General features: G+C 43.6%; 1 protein-coding gene across 1 annotated transcript in view; it reads right to left on the bottom strand.

Moving 5' to 3' along the window:
- LPP (LIM domain containing preferred translocation partner in lipoma) overlaps positions 1-18139 on the bottom strand; it is a 645020-nt gene that overhangs the window by 607520 nt on the left and 19361 nt on the right. The window contains exon 2 of the mRNA XM_069472792.1: positions 413-533. The gene's annotated coding sequence lies outside the window, so the exon portion shown is untranslated. The remainder of the gene's footprint in view (positions 1-412; positions 534-18139) is intronic.

Below are 18139 nucleotides of genomic sequence, written 5' to 3' on the forward strand. Positions count from 1 at the left end.
TCTACAGGACGCTCAAGACAAAATCTCCCTTTTCAGCTAAAAGCAAATGCTGGGCCAAAAGGAGGTAACAGAGATGGATGTTTGAAAGACCCCCTGAGATTCTCAGTTCCGGAAACACGGCCTGCGATGTTTTCCTTGGAGAGGTTGTTAGAAACACAGGCTCCAGTCTCTCTGAAATAAGCCCGTGGGGAAATAAACATACAGTAAGGAGCTATTTACCAAAGAGCACTGAGGAGCTCCCAATCATGAATTAATCAAGGGCACAAGATATTTCAAGTTGCAGATACCAAAAAGATAGTAATCTCCAACCCATTAAACCTTCCAGCCCAGCCCACAGAAGCTCCACCTGGAGTCCCGGCAGCCCTGGCAGTGGCCAGCAGGCTGGGCCAGCAGATGAGGCTCACTCACTTACCAGAGGTCTTGCTGGAGATCACCTGGAGGCCGCGGGGGACCCACAGGGCGCTGAGAGTGAGCTGGTCTGGCTTCCTTCAGGCCTCTCCCAACACGTAACTTGTCAGGATTCTCTTCAATTCCTGCAAAGAGCCCAGACATTGCTGCCATTTATGGAGATGCAAGATCTTGCCTAGAAATACACTTCCAAGGCTAATGAGCACACAGCTCAATGTCAATTATTTTCCGGTTGGCACTTCATCATGTGCTTTGAAAAAGGCACTAAGTTAATTTATTGCACAGATGTGTGAACACCCACTATGTGTGTGTGCTTCAACCTCCACGGATGATGCAGCAAAGGGCTGTGAGATGCAGGCAACGTCAAGGAGCTCACAAGCCTCACGCAAGAAAGAGGATGACCATAATGAAGGACAAGACGTGGTAAACACCATGAGTTTCCGTGGATCCCTCTCAGTGCGTGGGTTGGACTTTGGGGCTAGGCATTAAAAGTGGGGCAGGTGGTGCAGGTGAAGGAGCAAAGGGCATTTCAAGTAAAAAGGACTTGAACCCTGGCAATGAGAAGATATGTCCAGGAAGCAGCAAGTTAGAGGCAAGCTTAGAGAAGGTGTAGACCACTAGCGCAAGAAGTGGGCAAATGGGTGGGAATAAATGGAGATAACTCAGAAAGGCAGACTGAAGATAAATTGTTGTCGGATAAGGTGATTGGATTCTATTTCTAAAAGCAGGATTTTTGTTTTGTTTTGTTGTTTTCTGAGAATCAAAGCTCTGATTACACCATTGATGAGGTTAAGAAAATAGACTCTTTGGCTCCTCACTGCCAAATAATAACAACAATAACAACTATAATTTAATGAGTGTTTACTCTGTGCTAGGTATTACACTAAGCACATTACCTGTATTACTTCATTTAATCCCAGCAACAACTCTGTGAGCTAGGCAGTCTCACTCCCATATTACAAATGAGGAAATAAACACTTAAAGAAAAAGTAAGATGTGAGAGGCCTGTATTAACTAATTCACAGTGCAAAGTCAACCCCTTGCAATTCTACACTGCCCTCCCCAATTTTGGCCCTCTTTCCCCTTGCCCAGATTTTCTTCATCTCATTTCTATGAGATAAAATCCTCCTCACATAACTAGCAGGCATAACAATCACACATGATAAACATAACTATCTGCAAAAATAGTTGACAAAATTCCTTATTTGTTTCTGTCTCTTTTTCAGGCCCTTGGGATCAAGAACCTTGCCTTTGTTCTCAGCCTGTGCACATAGCGGATACTCAATACTTACAGGTATTTAGTTAGACAGTGTCTTGGAAGGTTGGGCCTGGGAGGTAACACAATACTGGCTGTAATTTCAACTCTTTTCTGTACAAAAATTGAACCCATCACAAGGTTCCCAGGATCCGAAGGGGAGACAGACAGGTTGAAAATGTAGGTCAAGGACCTTGTGCAAGGGACATCCTAAAGGTCCTGTAGCTACTCAGAGGCTGCATGGCCCTGAACCACCAGCCAGTGTTCCAAAAACCTCAGAGGGAGCTGGACATAGCTTTTTCCTTGAAGCTTTCCTTGAAGAATTTCCCACCAAGATGGGAATTTGGGTTAAAGAAGGTACTTCTAACAAAGTACCCCAGAGTTAAGGGACCTCTGGGCTGGGAGGCTGGGAGGTCTCAGACCCCTTATACCTTGTAACTTATGATAGGCTTTGTCCCGCAGTGTAAGAGGGATTATTACAGTGCTTTTACAACTTTTTCTTTCTTAGCGGCAGAACTTTTCCTTTAAATGAATGTTCTGAAGATGTTTAGCTTGTTCCTTTTCACCCTCCTAGGCACCCCAACCCCAAGGCTGCGCTCCTGGAGTCTCCCAGGCTCCTGAGCTCTTCCTAGTACCTTCTATCTCTGATTCCAGTAACATCCAAGGTCTGAGATGCACCTTCTTGGCAAGCTGCTTTGCATTCTCACCCATGAGACAGACAATATATGGTATAGGTGTAGCAGAAGAAGAAAGAGGTCTCAAGTTAGAAAACTTGGATTATAATCTATTTAGGAACTATGTTCTCTCAAGGAAGTCATTTAATCTCTCTAGACCTCAATTTTCTCATCTGTAAAATGGAAAATAATATTGTTTATCTACCTACTAAAGCTTTTATGAAAATTAACTAATTTAACAAACTAGTAAGTAGAATGCCACAACAAGTGCTGAATTCTGATCACCCCATCCATAAATTTACCTGGGTCCACAAATGGAAAAGCAGGTAGCACTGTGTTCAGGGCAAAGAAGATGCCCAATGAGTAGCAAAAGGCTAATTTCCTTTCCTCCTTGCTCTCGTGGGCATATTCAGCCTGAACTAGCACCATGACAGCAATAAGGAGTTACTGGGAGAAACACATTTTGTGCCCCAGATTCTCTATAGTTCACCTTTGAAAACCTTACGGTTTGTCTCTGGAATCTTTGAAACTCATGGCCATCTTAGACTTCCGAGAATGACAAGCAAGACAATGGAAGGTGGAGAAAAGTGAGTTCGAGAGAACCATTGCTCTAGATCATTGGCACAGGTGAAAGTGTTAGACTTGGCAACCCCCCTCCCAGCCTCCACACCCACCCGCTGAGTGGCCTGAAAAATCCCATCTGCTCTTTGAGCCTCCATTTCTTTGACTGCAAAATGGGGGTGAGAACAATCCCCTCTTCCAAATTTGTTATATAGAAAAAAGGAGTTAATAAGCACAAAAACTCTTGAAAACTTCACAACGCTACACCTATACAAAACATTAACGTTTCTAATATAGCCTCAAGTAAAAAGTTGAATCACTACCAAAAAAATAACTTAGAATTTACCCAAAACTTGGAAATCTCCCTGTCTTGAGGCCTCTGCCCCAATTTCAGGATTCCCTGCCGCTCACCTAAGTTACTGCAACAGGTTCCCTGCACACCCTGAAGGTGCATTTCATCGGGACTTTCCCAGCTGACCCCTCACCAGGGCTCTGAACCACACCAAAAATCATGTCCACCTGCCCTCAGGCCAGCCTCCGGGCCTCCAGGATGGGCACCAACCCATCTTTCTAGCCATGTCTCCCATTCTATTGATACATGAATCCCTGGCTCCAGGCAAGAGTGTACCCCCCATTCCATACAACATTGATATTTGGCTCATGCTTCCCCCCAACTCTGGTACCACACCCCCAAATCTGAGTGCAAAATCTCTTTACTGTACAGCAGGGAAGTGAACTTTTGGGGAGCGTTCTTGATTGGGGTGTAGTCAATCACGCCTTTACTGACCCACCCTCTCTCTACACAGATGGTCCCACGGATTCCCAGTCCATAAGCATAAATATCATAAGAAGAAATACTTCTGTAATTCTTAGTAGTCAACAGAGATTTTTAAATGCTTGCCATAAAACATGACCATGATGCCCATTTTACACATTTTATAGTAAGTGGCTATGCCTATAGCCATGTGCAAGCCTTTGGCTCCAGAGCCTGGCACACTGTACTCCCCCGCCCACCCCCAGAGAGGGTGCGATTTAAACACTGTTACAACAGGTGCAGGGCTGGTGGCACAGCCAGCTCACCACATGATCCAGACAAGTCTCTTTCCTTCTCTGAACCACAGTTTCTTCATCCATAAAGTGAAGATTCTCGAATCACCCCATATACCTACTCACCCTATTTCCTCCCCCGAAAGACTTCAGAAATGAAACTTCAGAGAGGAACTAACAAGTTAACATCTCACGTATGTTTGGTCAGTTCCAACCCTGAGCTTCCCCCTCCCAACTCCAAAGCCCATCTAGAAAGAAGGAAAAGGGACTGACCTGAATGTCAAAAAGCCACCACGACCCTATAGGACAGCACAGGGAATGCGTACAGCAGCCATTACCATGCAGACAAGCCACTCCCCAAGAACAACTGCAGTCATGGTCACAGCGTATGAACATTGTCAGCAAATTGCCGGTTTGATTGGCAATTTTTAATAAGCTCAAGATGCAAGAGCATTGATGCAAATAGCACAGTACACTCCCTCCATGTCTCACAGCCTATGAGCTCCACAAGAGAGGTCATTCGAGATTCTCAGGACATTCACATCTCTCTTCAGTGTCACCAAGTACTGCTATCTGACCAGAACACACGTTTGGATGTGAGACAGTATTGTGTGGCCGCCCACTGAGCCCTCTCTGTCTATTCTGACTGCAAAGGCTCTCCCAGGACCACAGGATCCTAGATCTGGCAAAATGCAGGTATCAACTAGTCCAACTCCTGTAAACCACAATTTGTCTGGGGCATTCATTCATTCAAAAAACATTACCGATGTCTACGTGGGGCACAGCAATAACATGAGGCTAATCTCTGCTCTCCAAGACCCTGCTCCAGTATCTTAAGTGGCTTCCCAAGGGCAACAGTCCAATTGTTTTACCTAATATCTCAAGTTTCTCCATAACTCGGACTCACCTTCTATTCCCACTGTAAGCTTTCTCCCACTGCCACTTGTCACACACTCTGCTTTCTTCAGACTGAACTCTCAGCTCACTTTGTCCCCTCTGCTTGGCCTGCTACCCTCTGCCCCAGCAGCAACTCTCCACACCCTGCACATCCATCAAGCCCGCTGGTAGTTCCCAACAGGAATGTGATTGCCCTGTGGAGAAAGACAGCCCTTTATCTCCAGTGTCTCATGTGTTACAAGACATCTAGCGTCCCTGGCCCTGAATACGAAATGCCAGTGGCAGCCTGGCCTTCAGTCAGTGAGACAACACAAAACATTCTGCCACATTTTCAAATGTCACCACTGAGAATCACTGGACCATGGCCACCCTACATGAAACCGCCCAGCAAGAACAACCTCTCTTCCCTGGATTTGCTCAGTCTGCTATTTAGGGGACTGATCACCGTCCTCCTCGTACTGTTCTTACCATGCACTTGACTTATTCCCGTTCCCAGGGTGGGCTCCAATGGACGAAGCCCTGACTTGTCTCTCCCCTCACTGCCAAATCAAGCTCAGGGTCAGACTCATAATAAGTGTTCAATATGTTTGTGAACAAATTATGTAAACAAGACAACTGTCCTAGGCCATGACTCCCGGGAGGAGATTGAACTGAACTCGAAAATAAGAGATCAACTACTGTTGTCGAAGCTAAGGAGAACTCACTTCAAAAACTGAGAGTGGGCAAATGGTCTGCTTTTTCAGGATATTAAGTAAATTAATTTTATATAAATAAACAAATATTAATTATGTTATAATTAATTGTATTACAGTACTATAATTAACTATAAGCATTAAGTTTTCAGGGTAATGCTCCTGGGAATTTCTGAATGAATGCACTGGGGGCAGACATGTTCTCTCAGCTGGCTCAATCAGAGTCCATGTCCACCCTCTAGAGTGCCTTTCTGCCCTGCAGAAGCAGACGTTAACACTGTATTTCCAACACTTCCTCAAAACTAATAAATTAGATTCCACCAATAAGGTGTATTTGAATGAGATGTGGAAGGTGGAAGTGAAGCTAAGTCTTCCTGCTGCCATTTCTACTGGCAAGTAACACCATGAAATGATGAGAGTCTAAGGCCAGTCCATCTGGTAATCCAGTGCCCAGTCACCAACTATGAGGATGCTGAGAAAAGTTTCAGAGGTCATAGCAGTGGCTTCCAAATCACATCTTCCTTATCCCTGGATTGTGGCTCTGGAATAAATTCTCAAACCCAATAGCTCCAGACGTAGCCTTCTGGATCCACTGCTCTAGTCTTTCCAACAATTTTGTTAGCATTTCTTTTCTTGAATTAATTCATTTCCAATTAAATTACATGGAATGTCTTTCCTGGACTTATGCCTGTTACTTGCAGGAGGGAAAAAAATAGATCAATTAACTGATCATTCATTCCTCTATTTCTTTATCTGCCCCAGACCTATGTCTGTATATACCTAGACCTCTCTTGCCTCTGTTAAGGAACAAAAATATCTCACTTTACTATACTGAGCCAAATAAACCTAGAACTCCAAGGTAACATAGCTAACAGTTGTAACAAGCTAATCAAAATGACACAAACTAGTTTATGGTCAGTATAAACTCTAATTTATATAAAATGAAACATGGTTACACCATAACTATGGGCTCTTTCCTGAGATTTCCTGGATTGATCTCTTTAGCAGATTTGCCACTGAATCTCTCAGCACCACACAGGCTACGTACCTGGCCCATCTACTTCTGTACAGCCCAACAGCAAGGCTTCCAGAAATGTCTGCTCCTGTCCTTCTCCTCTCTTTAGCCAAAAGGAGCCCGTGACAGATTGTATTTTCCAACAATGGCCCCAGGAATATCCACGTGCTCTTCCAGAATTTTACCACTCATTAAGATGTGGCATCTCTTTCCCTGCCCCTTGAACCTGAGTGAGTTTGGGACTACTCCAACCAATGGAGCATAGTGGAGGGAGACAGCTTCCACCTGGCACCTGCTAGTGCTCGTTCTCTCTCTCTCTCTCCCTCCCTCCCTCTCTTCTCTTCCTCTCAAGGCTTGCCCTTTATAACCAGCATGCTGTGAGGAAGTCCAGGCACCTGGAAAGACCACATGTAGATATTCTGACCAACAGCCCTGGTTAAGGTCTCAGCTGATATGTGAGCAAATGAGCATCCAGATGCCTCTAGCCCAAGCCTGCAAGTCCCAAGTGTTGTGGAGTAGAGACACCATCCCCGCTTTGTTCTGTCCAAATTCCTGATCCAGAAAACCCATGAGCCTGATAAACAGTTGTGGTATGCCACTGAGTTTGGGGGTAATTTGTTACACAGTAATAAGCAACTGGAACAAAGCCCAGCCCTTTCTTCTACCTTCAGCTGGTACCTGCTCTGACCATGCAGACGTGCCTTCCTCAACTGAGGGCCCACGTTTCTCGTGGACACTGGTTTCTCCAGGGCTGTAAGTGGTGGGTGGAGGGTGGGGGTTCTGTGACATAACAGCTCTGGGAAGGCAGCACAGTTAATGGAGAAAACAAAGAAATAACACAGACAACAGGGTCCAACAGCCCCTGTCTGCTCAGTGTCTACCAAGTAAATGTGAGGAGGCCACGCTACGTCTCTAGGCTTCGATTTCCTCCTCGTTGCATCATTTCAAAGCACAAAGGCACAGTAGTTAAGAGTGTGGTCCCTGGAGCTACCGGCCTAGCTTAGAGTTCCAGTTCTGCCACCACTCGCCAGAGCCCAGCTACCTAACCTACTTGTGCATTTGTTCCCTTATTTGTAAAACAGGGATAGCAACAGCACCTTCCCCACAGGTTTGTTTAGGAGACTGGGTAAAACACTCTGAATAAAGCAACAAAAATCCTGACTGGCACATAGTAATCGCTTGCTAAGTGTCACCAAGTGTGTAAATCTAGGAGCAATCTTGGACACAGGCGCAAGTCCTATTTTACAAATGAAGAAACTGAGACTCAGAGATTATATAAGTTGCTCAAGGTCAGACGGCTAATCAGCAAGGGGTAGAGGCAGGATCCAAATCCAAGCCTATAGCCTTCCACGTAAATCCAAGGCTCTTTGCACCTCAGCATCCTGCTTCCCAATATGCACGCCTAATGGAAAATGTATTTAACTGGAAGGGGAAAAAACAGCCCAGACATAACAGGGTTGTACCTTGGGAGCTTTCTGGGCATCACAGGATGATAAGACCAATGTCATAAGCCCTGCCCTTCAGCACAGTCAGCTCCTGTGGGTAAAATTAGCTCCGCTCTGCTCCAGTGCTGCGTGGAGCCCTGAGGCGAAACTCACCCCAGGCACAGCACAACCTCACCTGACCCTCATTCCTAAGAAGGGTCCCTCATGCACCTCATTAGGGCCTGAAATGACTCATTTTGCTCCTTCCTGTCTCTGGCTGCTGAGGTCACCTGTCTGCTATCCAGAAAGGCAGCTCCGAAGGAGAGGTAAAGACGAAAATACAAGCAACCATTCTGCAATCGTTTCCTCCAAGGCAGCTCACAAGCAAGGACAGGGAGGCCTGCCTGCCATGTCAGCTGTGTGCTGGGGGACAGAAGCTCTGCTGAGTTACATAGCCCAGCTCAGGAACAAATGACAGACACTAGCACAAGTGTGCTCCTGAGACTACTCTCCTTGTTTTACTCTAGTGATGATGGCATTGACCAGGGGATGGGCCTATTCGATTTCTTTAAGTCCCACAGAACACAGCACAATAATGATGACCACAGGGGTCTCCTCTGCACACTCCCACCCCAATACAGAATTGAAGGCCAAGTTCAAATGTCACCTTTCCTAGGACCCTCCCTATTCTCATCTCTACCTGGCTAAAATTTATATTCCAACTCCCACAATGCCTTATCGCTACCCTTTATTATTTGGCATTTATTTGTTCAACAAATATTTCGTGTACCTATTCTGGACTTGAGGACACAGAAATGAAAGGAGTAACCCTTGCCCCTAGGAAATGCAGCCAAGTTCAAGAAATAGCCTAAAATGGAAGAAGTAGAGGTAACAGGAGTCAGAGGGGTATTCCAAATAGAGGTGGTATCAGAGTCAAGTCGTAAAGGCATGTGGGAGCTACACTGACAGGGTGGGCAGTGGTGTTCCAGACAACGGGACAGTATGTGCTATGTCATGGAGGCTACAGACAATCCTAGGTATATTCCTGGAGCACACGGTTGCTGAGATTTGTGAGATGAGGACAGAAAGCAGCAGGGACCAAATCACTCCCTGCGGCTTTCTATCCCTGTTCTTTATTTCATGCAAAGGATTTTTGGATTTTACACTGAATGAGGAAATCATTGGAGGATTTTAAAAACAAGGACATAACATGAACAGATTTGCATTTTTGGAATATCTCTCTGGAAGAACAGAGAATGGAATGGAGGAGGGTAGAAGCGAAAAAGAAGGCCAGTTGAGAATAATTGAAACACTCCGGGAGAGAGATGCTGAGGGCCTGCACTGTGGAGGGCTGGGTGGGAGTTGTTACCATGGCTGACTCAATAAATCTGAGGACCAGGAGATGCAAAGCGGGGGGAGGGGAGGAGGCATCCAGCATGAGTCTCAGGTGACTGAGCAGATAGATGGTGACGTTTCTGGCCAGGGTGACAATGCTAAAAGACACACTGTGTCTCACAAAACTTAAGCACATGTCTGGTGCTCAGGAGTTCCAAATCAGAGATAACCACCTAGGAGTCATGAGCCAAAACTCTGCAATACGTACATTTTTGGGATGTGAAGGAAAGAACCAACAAAGGAACCCAGAGGAGAGGCCAGAGAGGTAAGGGGAAAATGAAGGAAGCCAAAACAGTAAGAGTGGTCAACAGTGACAGGACCTCAGAGGCCAGAAAGGAGCAGTGCTAAGAAGAAATGAATTTGGCCAGGACCTGGGCAAGAACAGCTTCCACCAGACTGAAATGGCTTAAGAAGCCAAAAGAAGGTGAGGCAATAGAGACAAGTGGAAAGGCAGAGAAGAAAGAAGTGGGGTGGCATGCTCTCAGACAAAAGCAGTCTGTACGGATCTTACTTCCCCTTGTGCTGTCCAAGAGAAATAGAATGCAAGCCATGTATGGAATCGTTAATTTCCTCGCAGCCACATTTTTGAAAAGAGGAAACGAGAGATTAATTTTAATAATATATTTTATTTAACCCAATACATCCAAAATATTATTTTAAGAAGTAATGAACATAATAAAGTTTATTAATAAGGCATTTTACTTTTTTTTTAGTATTAAGACTTTGAAATCTGGTATTTTATTCTTATGGCACATCCCAATTTGAACTAAACACATTTTAAATCCTTAACTGCCACATGTCATTCTAATTTAACTTTAATGAATCATGGCTCAGCATGGTAGCTGGCAAGCTGTGTATTTTTTTTTTTTAATAATATGACAAAATGAATGGATAGATGGAGAATGGAAGGATGGGTGGATGCATTGCCATTTCATTGAGAAATTTAGTGACTTCTCCGTGGCTTCTTTCCCTCTATTAACAGTACTTTAAGTTCCCGGACTTGGGTTATATGAAGTAGAGACTTGGTATAACTTAGTATCAATGGCATGACTTCCACTTCTAAAATTTCTCTCTCACTTCAAAACTCACAAATGTTATCAGTCTCTAATTTTCTTAGGGAAAAACAACTCTGCCAAACACTAGTCAGAAAAACTACCATTCACACAGATCTCAAGCAAGCCACTTTACTTCTCTGAGTGAACCTCAATTTTTCCTACCAAAAAAATGAGTATATAAATCCAACTCCACCTATCTTGTAGGCTTATTGTAAAACTCAAATGAAATAGCAAAAACACTACACAGAAGTAAGGTGGAACCCAGAAGTGCCTTTCTATTGTAAATATATACCACACGCGCTTGTAATGTAAACTTTAATCCTGTCTACATGCATTCTTACATACATAAACAAATAAAACTCTGTGTGGCTATGTTAGCATCAGTATTTTTAACTCCCACGATCACTCTCCTTTCCTTCTCCCTTCAAAAACCACAGAAGTTGTGGTCACTCTGATGTTCCTAGGGAAAAATAACTAGGTTTTCTCTGAGTCATCGTACTGAGGTTTGCAGAACTGGATAAAGCTTGCCTAAGAAGTAGAGTTGTGGAAGGGTTGGGCAGGACAGACTGAGCCTGGGAGATGGTACGGTTGAAGGCTCAGCTGCCTGTCTACAGAAGGGGCCCCGAAAGTGTCCTGTATGGGACTGGCATCACTTGCTGCCTAACAGTTAAAATGCTCCTCCACCCCAAACAACTTCTCGAGCTAAGTGGTAATAACTATTTGGGTCCATTCTGCTTTTTATTTTGTATGATGCACAGAAATATTTTGGAGATTAGAAAGGATGTGAAGCTGAAATGAGAACTTCCGAGGGGCACAATTACCAAGCGGAGAGGCAAAAAACGAGATGACCTATTTGTTTCTTTTACTGAACAGAGTCACCATCAACAGACTTGATTAAAAACAAACAAACGAAAAAACTTCCTTCAACAGACCGTGGCTAACTGATCAAGAACGAGGGCCGCTCAGAGAAGAGGGAGCTCATCTGACCATCGAGCACCCTAATTTTATCAGGGAAGAAACAGTAAGAACAAGAAGAGTAACTAAAGGCCCAAGGATGCGCCGCGGGGACTTGCCCATGGCACACCATCGCATGGCAGAGCTGAGCCTTCAACCCTGTTGATCAGAATCAAATTATTTTGCTGTCTCCCTTTATGTGACCCATGATTTTTTTTAAACCCAAATAAAAAGCTACCACTGACTGTCCCAGTCAGATAAAACTACTGATGCACAGGTTAAAGAGTTTAACTCCAGGAAAAAATTTTAAAAGATAAACTCAGCTCCGAGTGCCATTTAACCTAAACTTTATTCTAGTAGCAGAAAAAAAAATTATTGTTCCATTTGGTATTTCTTAGCCACACATTTTCCAGTTCTTATGGCAAAGCAGTCATCACAACCAGTCTCCACCAGACCACGCATGGGAACGTGTCCCCCTTCAGTGCCTGACCACACACAGGAGAAGTCAGACTTGCACCCTCACCTGCCCGGTCTTCAAGAAAAACCAGGATGCACTAACATATTATGTCAGGTAAAGGGCAGTGGAAGACAGGACCCGTTTATAAAATTTTATTGTTGTTTAACAACACTTCTATAGCAAATGTTAGAAGCTAAGCAATTCCCTCACACATTACAAATATTAGCTCATTTAACGTCTTCAACAACCTTACCAAGTAGCTACCAGATAAGGAAACTGAAACACAGAGTGACAGATCTAGACGGTGGCAGAGCTGGGAACTGAGTCCGGGCAGTCTAGCGCAAGGTCTGTGCTTTTGACCACCACGCTACGTTGCCTCTCAGCTGGTTTTGTTTTTCTTGTTTTTCCTGTTGGGAGAAGCGGGATACCAGAACACCAACTTATTAATGTACAGTGAGAAATATGATGAGCACACAAACTGACCCGCTATCCTCACCATGATCAGCACATTCTCTCCCTACAGTCCAGCTACAGGACGGGCCAAATCTTAACCAGGAACCATGGTATTGATTTACTCAGAGAGCCCTGTCACAGATCCAAAATATGCAGCATCCATGTGACCAACCTATTCTCTCTGTCACCATCAGGAGGTTATTTCACGAAAGTAAACGTCAAGTCAAAGGCTTAGGCGCAGCAAGGAGAGGCCGACTGAAACATCATGTCCCCAGGATGGTCTTGCTGAAGGTACTGGAAAGCACGGCACGCAAGGCCCCCTCTTCCCTGAGCACTGCCAATGCCTAGAGCAAGAACTCTTGTCTTCATTGTGCAGAAGAGGATACTGGTACCTCCAGTTTTCGTTGCAAGTTACATTTCTATGCCAGAAAAGGACCCTGTTCCTCATGGATGTCACTGCAAATTCACAAGCTAGAGAGGCAACACAGTGAAGGAGTGGAAAATTCCAGCTTTACAGTCAGACAACCTGAGCTCAAATCCTATTCCTGCCATTGTGTAACTTTGTGCAAGTCACTTAAACATGCTGAGTTCTGATTTCTTAATCTGTAAAATAAGTCAGGGGTAAAAGTTCCTATCTCGTGGGGTTACTGGCAGATCAGAGACAATGCTTGCCAACTGCCTGACACCTGGCACAGAGTAGCTATTATTTAAAATAAGAATAAAAATGGCCTGATCCTTCTGCCAGGCTCTTTTCTCTACCCTGTGGGAGGGAGAAAATGGACATGCTGCTCTTCCTCCGTTCTTCCCTGCTCTGTTAATCAATCACCTGAGCACAAAATCCCCTAAGCCCCAACCCCTCAACTGTCTGGTCAAGTCCTGTGCTGTTGCACACACTGGTGCTCTTGCCTGTGATCTCCCTTATTCCTAGAAAGTTCTTTACCAAACTCCTATTCATCTTACAAAACCCAGTTCAAACATCGCCAACCCCATGAAGGCTTACCCATCATTTCCTTCTCTGTGGCTTGTGTGCACCTCAAGTATTACATTGATGACAGTATAAGATAGTTGTGTAACCACATGCAAGACCAACATTGACCAGTACACGGAAACATAGCAACATGAGTTGATAGAATATTTAGATGTTTCCTTACCCATTGTCAAACAGCTTCAATTTTGAGGCTTCCCAGTCCCTCTCTTAGACCCCTTGAACCTCTCCATGATCTAGCCACAAAAAAGGCTCCCTCTGGCAGAGCAGGGGCTCCTTCAGTAAGGGCGTTACGTATATTTAAATACCATCTGTCTATGTATACAAGTCACCTATTGAACTTAATGTGGATTTATATACTTTCGGGAAAAGGACAGACATTAACTGCTGGGAAGGATGCTCTGAGATCCAGAAGCACGTGGCTCCCCAGCATCCAGAACTCTCAGCACACGGCAAGCGCATAGCAACTGCTGGGGTGATCCGTGTCTCCTATGCCACCCCCTCCCCAGCCTGGCACCTAGTAGGCCTTCAGTGAGTGTTTGCTCGCCAACGGACCTGACTGCCCTGTTGGGCCGAACTGTGGGGTCAGATCCAGTTTGACTCCCAGCTCCCCCAGTTACACAATCCCTCTCCCTGACCACGCGCCACTGCCGTCCAGCCCCTCCTCCCCTGCCTTCAGTGGCATGACCTAAAGGCCAGCTCTCTGCTCCACACCTCCAATGGAGCTCTGATGCCCACAGATCAAATCCAAACTCTCCCAGGAATGGCAAAGGGGGCCCTCATTCTAGGAATCAGGGAAAAAAACAAAGAAACAGTTGTTTCCTCAAAGCACATGAAAGGCAGTGAATAAATGTAAGTATCCCTTTAAATGTTAACCAAAGCTGTTAAAAACAGCTTCTTGTATTTTTATAACCAATTGAGGTCTTACAAATGGTTGCACATCAAACTGATTCACCTTCCTTCATCATCTAGTGAAATAAGGACAGGGGTTACTTTCTTTCGTGTTAATAACGACAGGGAGGAGACTCGTCCCGAGTCACACAGTTGGCCCACATTATGGCCGGGGCTACACTCTAACCTCAAGAATCTCAGCCTAGAGCTGTTTGGTTTCCTCAGATCAGCACATCGCAGTGCACTATCTTAGAGGCTGGGATGTAAAAACAACGTACAACTGTGTCACTCCCTATCTCCTAATGCTGCTGCATTCTGCTAGCAGCACCTCTCACTCTCTGAAATGCGTATTTGTTTACTTGTTTGTTGTCTGTCTTGCCATGAGGCCATGGACTTTGCCTGTCTCCTCCAGCACTATATTCCAGCAGCTGGAACAGAGCATGGCACGGTGTGACTGTGAAAAGAAGAAGCGATTTGGAGTCAGCATTGATTCCCTCCTCCCTCAATTACCAGCAGCCTAACCACGGACAAGTAACTAAACCTCTCTAAGCCTCAATCTCATCCTTAAAATCCAAAGAATGGCACCTACCTCCCAGCGAGTTTGGGAGGAGTAAAAGAACATTAGCCAGTGCTCCACACAAGCTAAGCACTCAATGCATGCCTGCTTTTCATTCCCCACCCCCAACAGCTCCTTCTCCTATCAATCACCCCTCCTTGCCTGCAGCACCCAGGGCCACAAATACACTCTTCTCCACCAGCATCAACCCCTCCCGAAGACCCTTTCTAAGGCAGGTGTCTACAAAGGGGTCCCTGGCAGGGCTCACAGCTGGAGCCAAACACATTTTCATGTTTGCCAAGCTCTGACCTACTTCCCAGCCAGACCAAAGCAGATGATGCCAATACTGATTCAGTGAGGTCCTTTTTCTTTTTTTTTCAAGTAATCTTGGACATGGGACAAAATCCAGAATCATGGGGCCATAGAACTCAGACCAGAAGGGTCTATAAAGCTCAGCCTGTCAGATCCAACCCTCTTATTTTATAAATGTGGTATTTGTGTTCTAGAGAATGGAGGTGTCTTAGGCAAAAAATAAACCTCCAAATTCCCCAAAGATCAGAAACAACAGCATGGCCCCAATTATGTTCTAAGATAGGGCCCTGGCCTGCCTACCACTTTCCCTCATCTTTATGTCTCAGAATTCAAATTCTTCCTGATACCATTCCAGGCAAATGTTTTCTCTCCATCACTAAATGTTCTGCCTCTCGATATATGAATAAAAATTACTCTAATTTCCATCCCCCTGAAGTACAGTTTATATACCAAAAAATAAAATGGCAAAAATTTTAAATTATAAGCGATGGTATCAGAAGAGAGCAATGGACTAGCAGGGAGGTATGGAATCCAGACGTGGTTCTGCCATTAACTGCTCATATGAACTTGAGTGAGTCTCCTCCCATCCAGGCCCCCTTTTCTCAGATTAAACTAGGACTACTGGACCACAACCTCTCTGAACTGTGACATTCTGGATCTATGTGTCTCATCATCACCTCCAATACAATATTATCACCCGCTGTCCAAAATGACACTGTGCGTCATTAAGCTCAGGATTTCTCCTTAGTCCAACTGGATATATATCCTTTAGTGTGTGATCAGTGTTCATCAATTAATTGCTAAGCTTTTCAAAGATAAGAGTCCCATTTTTGTGTAATTACGTCATACAGATTTCATAAATAACTATAGAGTAAATGTTGCCAGACTGACATATAAAGTACATTTCCTTACTATAAAGTAATGCAATACGGTAGAGTGACAATAAAACAATAAGATAGCCTTTTCAATATATCAAAACTTAATGCCTCCCATGACTACAGATCTCTCCACAGCAGTCCATTGATTCTAATAACCTGACATTCCTCAAATTTCTTCCTTATATACCATGTGTAGAAGCAGTTGTAGATCTTGTAGAATATTCTCAATGGGAATACCTCTTTGATTTTTAAGAATGAATCTGATTTTTCTAAAAGTCACTGAGAAAAAATTCCGGTGAGTAAGGGTGGTGATCCGGTTGGAGATGACCATGCTGAATAATACTTGGCCAACAAATTATGACATAAAGTTTTTAGGTGATGAGAGTATCATGGGCCTAAGTATAGAGTGCTAGCTGACCCCAGAACACTCCTTTAAAGAGGATGATACTCAATGGATTACTGGGTAGTACCAGGCTTGCAGTAAGTCACAAAATAACATCATAGAGCTGCCAAGAAAACTAAATGTGCTGATCTAGAGGTGATATTCCTCTCTCAATTCCTACTGCTCCTTTCCAAAAAAAAAAATTTTTTAATAAGAAATGTCAGGTGATCTCTACTAAAAGCCAACACAGGTATAGTCATTAAAACATGTCCTCAAAGATGATGACACAAGGTTTCCAGTTTTTTCCTCTACTAAGAACTCAAATAAATTAATGAAAAAAGCTTTATACACAGAGTGTTATTTATAAGAGGAGATAAATGAAAATAACTCCTAATAATATGTAAATGGCTAAATTTAAAACATAGTATATCCATTCAAGGAAATAACAGTGGCCATGAAATATATGGAAATTATAAAATAATCAGGAATGTTTATGAATATTCAGTAGAGAAAAAACAAAGAGCAAACAAAACTGCCTAGTATTTTTAAATTGTTAAATAATATTCTAGTAATATATCTGCTTTTGGATAATGTAACAATGACTAACAGCTAATGACATGACTCAGGAGGTCCAGAAGTACTCCTCCACAAAAGCCAGGAAATATTTGAAACTACGATAAAGACAGAGAGGTTTAAATAAAGGAGGCCATCAGAAACTCCGGGGGAAAAAAAAAGGCTTCATAAGAAATGGCCCAAATATGGAGACACTAGTCCAAAATAAGAGAAAAAGTTGATGGAACTTGAAGAAGAAACAATAGACTCCAAGCAGGCAAGGGAAAAATTAGAAAGACAGAAGACATAAGGGATATGGTAGAAAATGCTTAATTTTCTTCTCCCAACAAAAACAATATAATCTCAAACTCCAAGTAAAGAAAAAAAAAACTAATAATAAGCAAGAAGCTTATTTATTATTTATTTATTGTAGAAATAAAACATACAAAAACCTGGGATGATTCTGAACTGGAAAAAAATTAGAAAGATTTTTGACACTTAGGGAAAGTTCAGTCTCTTGTGAGAGGCTTAAAGGTGGTGACCTCAGAACCCCAGAAAAGGAAATGAAACCACAGTGCATGACTTAGCCCTGTATTGAGCAATATTTACCTAGAAATCGTAATGTAAATGTTATTATTTTTTCAACTTTTACAATCAAACCACGGAGTACAGAAGACTTAGTTATAGTTATGATACAAAAGTACATGCATATGCACGTGTACACTTATGCATTATAAGTCCTGGAGACTCAAAAGGTGACCTAAAACATGACTGACAAGTTGGAGGGTAAATGTGGAGCAGAAAGGTGGAGGGAAACTCTAACATCTTCATCTTACAAAATGGTGGGTGAAGTGAAACTGTCAGGAGTTGATATTGCAAGAAGTTGAGGTTTATGCATACTATAAAAACTTACACAGAAAACTAACAAAAAGAATAAAAGTAGTGACATAACTGCCAAAAATTGGGAAGGAGGCCAGATGCCGTGGCTGATGTCTATAATCCCAGCATATAGGGAGGCCAAGATGGGAGGATTGCTTGAGGCCAAGAGTTTGAGAACAGCCTCAACTCTATGTTATGGGGGAACATAGTAAGACCCCATCTCTACAAAAAAGAAAAAAGAAAAACTAGCCAGGCATGGTGGCATGTACCTGCAGTCCTAGCTACTTGGGAGGCTGAAACAGGAGGATTGCTTGACCCCAGGACTGTGAGGTTATAATGAGCTATGACTGGGCCACTGCACTCCAGCCTGTGCAACAGAGCAAGACCCTGTCTCTAAAACTTAATTAACTAATTAAA

The sequence above is a fragment of the Eulemur rufifrons genome, chromosome 7 (assembly GCF_041146395.1).
Source record: "Eulemur rufifrons isolate Redbay chromosome 7, OSU_ERuf_1, whole genome shotgun sequence".
Lineage (NCBI taxonomy): Eukaryota > Metazoa > Chordata > Mammalia > Primates > Lemuridae > Eulemur > Eulemur rufifrons.